A 6,065-nucleotide genomic window follows, 5' to 3' on the forward strand; every position below is an offset into this window, starting at 1 on the left:
ATGAGTAGGGGGGAGAGGCAGATAGAGAGAGAGAGGCAGATGGAGAGAGAGAGGCAGACTTCCCCGCCTAGCAGGGATCCTCACGTGGGGCTCAATCCCTGGATCCTGGGACCATGACCTGAACCGAAGGCAGCCGCTTAACAGACTGAGCCACCCAGGCGCCCCTCTGGTGTCTGTTCTTATAAGAGCACCGATCCCGTTGTGACCTCATCTGACCCTAATAACCTTCCAAAGACAAATCTCTAAATACCACCACATTGGGGTCTTAGGGCTTCAACATATAAATTTGGGGGGACATAAACATTCATTCCATATCAGGGCTAAAGGACATGATGTTTGTATCTTACTCTAAGTAGTTCCAACCATGTATACATTTAAAGAAAGCATGCTAGGGCACCTGGGTGGCTCAGATGGTTAAGCGTCTGCCTTCGGCTCAGGTCATGATCTCAGGGTCCTGGGATCGAGTCCTGCATCGGGCTCCCTGCTCATTGGGAGCCTGCTTCTCCCTCTGCCTCTCTCCCTCTGTCATGAATAAATAAATAAAATCTTTTAAAAAAAGAAAGAAAGAAAGCATGCTAAAGTAGCCTATGTTAACAATGTGTCGGTATGTATTGAATTATTCTTTCAACTCTTCTATATGTTTTTAGTAAAATGTTGGGGGGTAGAAAGTGGGTCCTTGGAAATGACCTGTGTTCAAATCTGAGGTTTCTAACAGTATGAGCTTGGTTAAATATCTTAACCTCTCCGAATCTGTTTCTGTATCTTAAAAATGGGAAAGCATGGTTGCTAAGAAAATGTGTACCAGGCACATTGTTTGCCCATAAGTTCTCAAATACCAGGGCCATTGTAAGTGATTTTTCCTCTGTGGGTCTCACATCCTCCTCAGATCCCAACCACATTTATTGAATGTTTATTATGTACCAGGTTCTGAGCTAGAGAGGGGCTTTCCTAAGCTTTGAGCTTGCAGTTCTCATCCACCTTCTACAAAGAGAGATTACAAGCCACTCAAAGTGCCTGGCCTGGCGGCTCAAGCTATTCAATGGCAGGGCTGAGGTTTGAGAGCAAAGCTTTCAATTCCAAGTCCAGTCACCTTGTAAGGTGACATAACGTGGTAGACTGAGGATAGGAATATCTATGCGTAAGGTTTTGGGTTTTTTTTTTAAGATTTTTATTTATTCATGAGAGACAGAGAGAAAGAGAGAGAGAGAGAGAGGCAGAGGCAGAGGGAGAAACAGGCTCCCCGCTGAGCAGGGAGCCTGATGTGGGACTCGATCCCAGGACCCTGGGATCATGAACTGAGCCGAAGGCACATGCTTAACCATCTGAGCCACTCAGGCGCCCTATGTGTAAGGTTTAAAGAAGATTCCGTGAAAGCCCTTTGGGACCTAGGGAGGCCCACACCAACGTGGAGGCCAGTAGGAGCCCTGGCCCAGGAGTGGGTCTCCAACACTTCTCTGCCTCCAACTTTGACATGACGTGGCTCTCTGGGCTTCGTTTCCCACCATGCTTATGATGCCCACAGAGGCGTATTCACTTCCAGTTTACCCTTGGGGAAGCACAAGTGTTCTGAACTATGACTCACCTCCCAAGAGTCTTGGCATTTCTGCAGCTGTCACAATCCCCATGGGCCTCAGTTTCTTCCTAAATTACATGAGAATCATTCCTACTTCTGGGGTCAAGAGAGACAACCTGAATATCAGGTATTCTCTGGGCAACTGGCCTTTTCTGCTTGGAAGGTCTGGGTCCTCCAAACCCAAACGTGGCCATCGTGTCACTTGAGGAATCTTTGAAATAGAGTTTACAGACTTCTGGAGAGGCCACTACTAGAAATGTAGAAATATTTGATTGCCTATTAAAAGATACTATCCACAGAGTAAAGGGGCAACCCATGAAATGGGAGAAAATATTTGCAAATCACATACCCGGATAAGCGGTTAATATCTAGAATATAGAAAAAAGTCCTAAAAGTCAACAACAAAACAACCCAATTTCTAAAATGTACAAAGGACTTGAATAGACATTTCTCCAAAGATCTACACATGGTCAACAAGCACATGAGAAAATGCTCCACATCACTGGTCATTAGGGAAACGTAAATCAAAACCACGATAGGGGCGCCTGGGTGACTCAGTCGGTTAAGCGTCTGTCTTCTGCTCAGGTTATGATCCGGAGGTCCTGGGGTCGAGCCCCGCATTGGGCTCCCTGCTCTGCAGGGAGTCTGCTTCTCCCTCTCCTCTCCGCTCATGCTCTCTCTTGCTCTTTGTCACTATCTCTGTGTCTCTCTCTCAAATAAATAAATAAAATCTTTAAGAAAAAACCATGATAAGTTATCACTTCACACTCATTAAAATGACCACATATATATAAAACCAACAGAAAATGAGTGTTGATGAGGATGTGAAGAAATTGGAACCCTTGTGCACCACTGGTGGGAGTAAAATGGCGCAGCTACTGTAGAAAATAGTATGGAGGGGCCCCTGGGTAGCTCAGATGGTTAAGCCTCTGCCTTGGGCTCAGGTCATGATCTCCAGGTTCTGCGATCGAGCCCCACGTCGGGCTCCCAGTTCAGTGGGGAGTCTACTTCTCTCTCTCCCTCTGCCCCTCCCCCCTGCTTGTGCTCACTCTGTCTCGCTCTCTCTCAAATGAATAAATAAAATCTTTAAAAAAGAAAATAGTATGGAGTTTCCTCAAAAAAATTAAAAATAGAATTACCGTGTGCTCTAGTGACTCCCCTTCTGGGTAGATATTAGCTATCTACTAAAATAATTGAAAGTAGGATCTCAAAGACATAGTCGTACACCCATGTTCATAGCAGCCAAAAGGTAGAAGTAGTTCAAGTGTCCATTGACAGATGAATGAATAAACAAAATGTGGTATAGACATCCACTGAAGGGTTGTTTAGCCTTAAAAACAAGGAAATTCTGACCTGTTAAGTGAAATAAGCCAGTCACAAAAGGACCAATACTATATGATTCCACTTATATGAGGTACCTAGAGTTGTCAAATTCATAGCCACAGAAAGTAGATCAGAGGTTACCACGGGCTGAGAGGGAGGGAGGGGGGAGAAGCTTTGTTTCATGAGTACAGAATTTCTGTTTGGGATGATGAGAAAGTTCCAGAGATGGGTGGTGGTGATGGTTGCCCAACATTGTGAATGTACTTAATGCCACTGAATTGTATATTTTAAAGTGGCCGAAGGGGTAAATTTTAGATTTTGTATATTTTACGTCAATAAAAAGAAGTCATTACATATGATAGCATAAAATAATTTGCCCTGCTATGGAATAATTATAAGTCACGGGGAGGAAAGGTACAGCACAGGGAATATAGTCCATAGTATCGTAAGAGTGTTGTATGGTGACAGATGGTAACTAGTGGTGAGCACAGAACAACGTATAGACTTGCCAAATCACCACGTTGTACACCTGAAATTAATGTAGTATTGTGTGTCAGTTATGCTTCAATTAAAAATTAAATAAAATAGGGGCTCCTGGGTGATTCCGTCAGTTAAGCGTCTGCCTTCAGCACAGGTCCTGGGATTGAGCCCCGAGTTGGGCTTCCTGCACAGCAGGGAGTTTGCTTCTCCTTCTCCCTCCCCCGCACCCCCCCCCCCCCCCCCGCTTGTGCTCTCTCTCTCTCTCAAATAAATAAATAAAATCTTTAAAAATAATTTTGTCCCGGGCGCCTGGGTGGCTCAGTTGGTTAAGTGACTGCCTTCGGCTCAGGTCATGATCCTGGAGTCCTGGGATCGAGTCCCGCATCGGGCTTCTTGCTCAGCAGGGGGTCTGCTTCTCCCTCTGACCCTCCCCCCTCTCATGTGCTCTCTCTCGCTCATTCTTTCTCTCAAAATAAATAAAATCTTTAAAAAAATAATAATAATAATTTTGTCCCTCACAAAATCCAAACCTTTCAACCACTTTCCCTCACCACGACTTCCTATTTATTTGCTGCTTTCCCTGGGCAGCAAAACAACTCTCCAAGCTATCTATTCTTGCTGTCTGCTTTCTCCTCCCTTCTCTCCTGAACCTGCTCTGATCCCAATTTGCCCCTACCATTCCCTGAAAGCTGCTCTTGTCAAGGTCAGAAGAGTGACCTTCACATAGCTGTACCCCATGGTCAACCCTCAATGCCATGGACATAGCTGGTCCCTCCTCCAGAAGGCACCGTCGTCATGTGACTTGAGGGACACCCATTTGCTGGCTCGCCTCTGGCCTCGTTGGCTCTTCCTTCCATCTCCAGTCTTCCTCTTGTGCGTGAGCTTTCTGTGTTGGAGGGTCCCTCTGTCTACCGTCACCCTTTTGGTGAGCTCTTGGCATCTCATGGTTTTAAGCACCGCATCCAGATGCTGACAGCTCTCACAGTTTTAACTCCAGTCCAGACCTTACCTGGAGTTTCCGATCCACACACATCCATCACCAGTTGGAAGCCTTATGCATGTTTATTTAGACTTACCTCATCCAAAGCCGAACCCCAGCTCTTGCACCCCAGAATGACCCGTTGGTCACCCAGTTGATCTCCGTGTCCCCTCAGGCACCCAGTGAGGCCACCTTTCCCCTCTTGCAGTTGGGTGTGGCCACTGAACAGGTAGAAGCAATGGAAGACCCTTCTAGATCCGGCCCATGGAAGCCTGTCATTTGATCCTCTGCCCGCCCAGGACAATTGCGGAAGGCACAGGTCAAAGATGGCACAGCCCCGGGGCACCGGGGTGGCTCAGTCGGTTAAGCTCTGACTCTTGATTTTGGTTCAGGTCATGATCTCAGGGTCCTGGGATCGAGCCCTACATCGTGCTCCGCGCTCAGCGCAGAGTCTGCTTGAGATTCTTTCCCTCTCCCTTTCCCTCTGCCCCTCCCCTCACTTGCTTGAACTCTCTCTCTCTCAAAGAAAAAAATAAAAAGATGGCACAGCCTCTGCCAGGCGCGACCCTGATGACTGGTGGAGCAGAACCCACAGCGCAACTTATGCCAAGTGGACTTGATGTGAATGAGTAACAAATGTCCATCAGGTCAAGCCACCGGGAGTTCAGGGTGTCCCTTTCTAGCAGCTGGAATACAAATACATAACTGTTGTGTTTTCTTAGATCCGTCCCTTTGGCGTTTCTCTCAACACAAGGCCAAGTATATTAACTATGTATTTTCTTATTTTATTCCTGATGCTCTGGCATTTGTGTCCTTGCTGACTGAGGACACACTGTCTCTCCCAGGACCAGCCACTTCTTTTTTTTTTTTTTCTTTAAAGATTTATTTATTTATTTTAGACGAGGCAGGAGGGGCAGAGGGAGAGGGAGAGAGAGCGTCTCAAGCACAGGCCACACTGAGTCCAACGTAAGATCCTGAGATCATGACCTGAGCCGAAATCAAGAGTCCAATGCTTAACCCACTGAGCCACCCAGGCACCCCAGGGCCATCCAATTCTTAAAGATAACAAAGAGCTCCCCATTTCCCAGTATGCATTCATATGCAAACAACCCATACAGAGCCCCGGGCTTCCAGCTACCTCCTTATCAATCGCTCACACACCAAGGCAATATCCCTCTCCCTGATTACCCCAGGGCAGGGTACTAGACAGTTAGGGACGGCCTCAGGCCCCAAAGCCCACTGGAATTATTTAAACTAGCCAATCCTAAATTCTTTGCCAGGTCCTGACTAGCCATTCCCTCGGAAACCCCAACAAAGACTCTTGGCCTTGCCTTTCCTCTCACTCCTCCTGCCTCCTAGCCCAAACCTGGTGCTCCCCATGTGGCCCTGTGTAACCTGGCATGCCCTTTCCTCCTGGGAAATACAAGGAATAAAAACCTTTCAATGGCATTGGCCTTTCTCTCGTCACTCAGTCACCTCTGTAAATTAAAATCCCACAGAGGGGGACACCTGGGTGGCTCAGTGGGTTAAGCGGCTGCCTTCGGCTCAGGTCATGATCCCGGAGTCCTGGGATCGAGTCCCGCATGGGGCTCCCTGCTCAGTGGGAGCCTGCTTCTCCCTCTGCCTGCCACTCCCCCTGCTTGTGCTCTCTCTCAAACAAATAAATAAGATCTAAATAAATAAATAAATAAAATCCCAGAGAGAGGGGTG

Source organism: Neomonachus schauinslandi, chromosome 15, assembly GCF_002201575.2.
Source record: "Neomonachus schauinslandi chromosome 15, ASM220157v2, whole genome shotgun sequence".
NCBI lineage: Eukaryota > Metazoa > Chordata > Mammalia > Carnivora > Phocidae > Neomonachus > Neomonachus schauinslandi.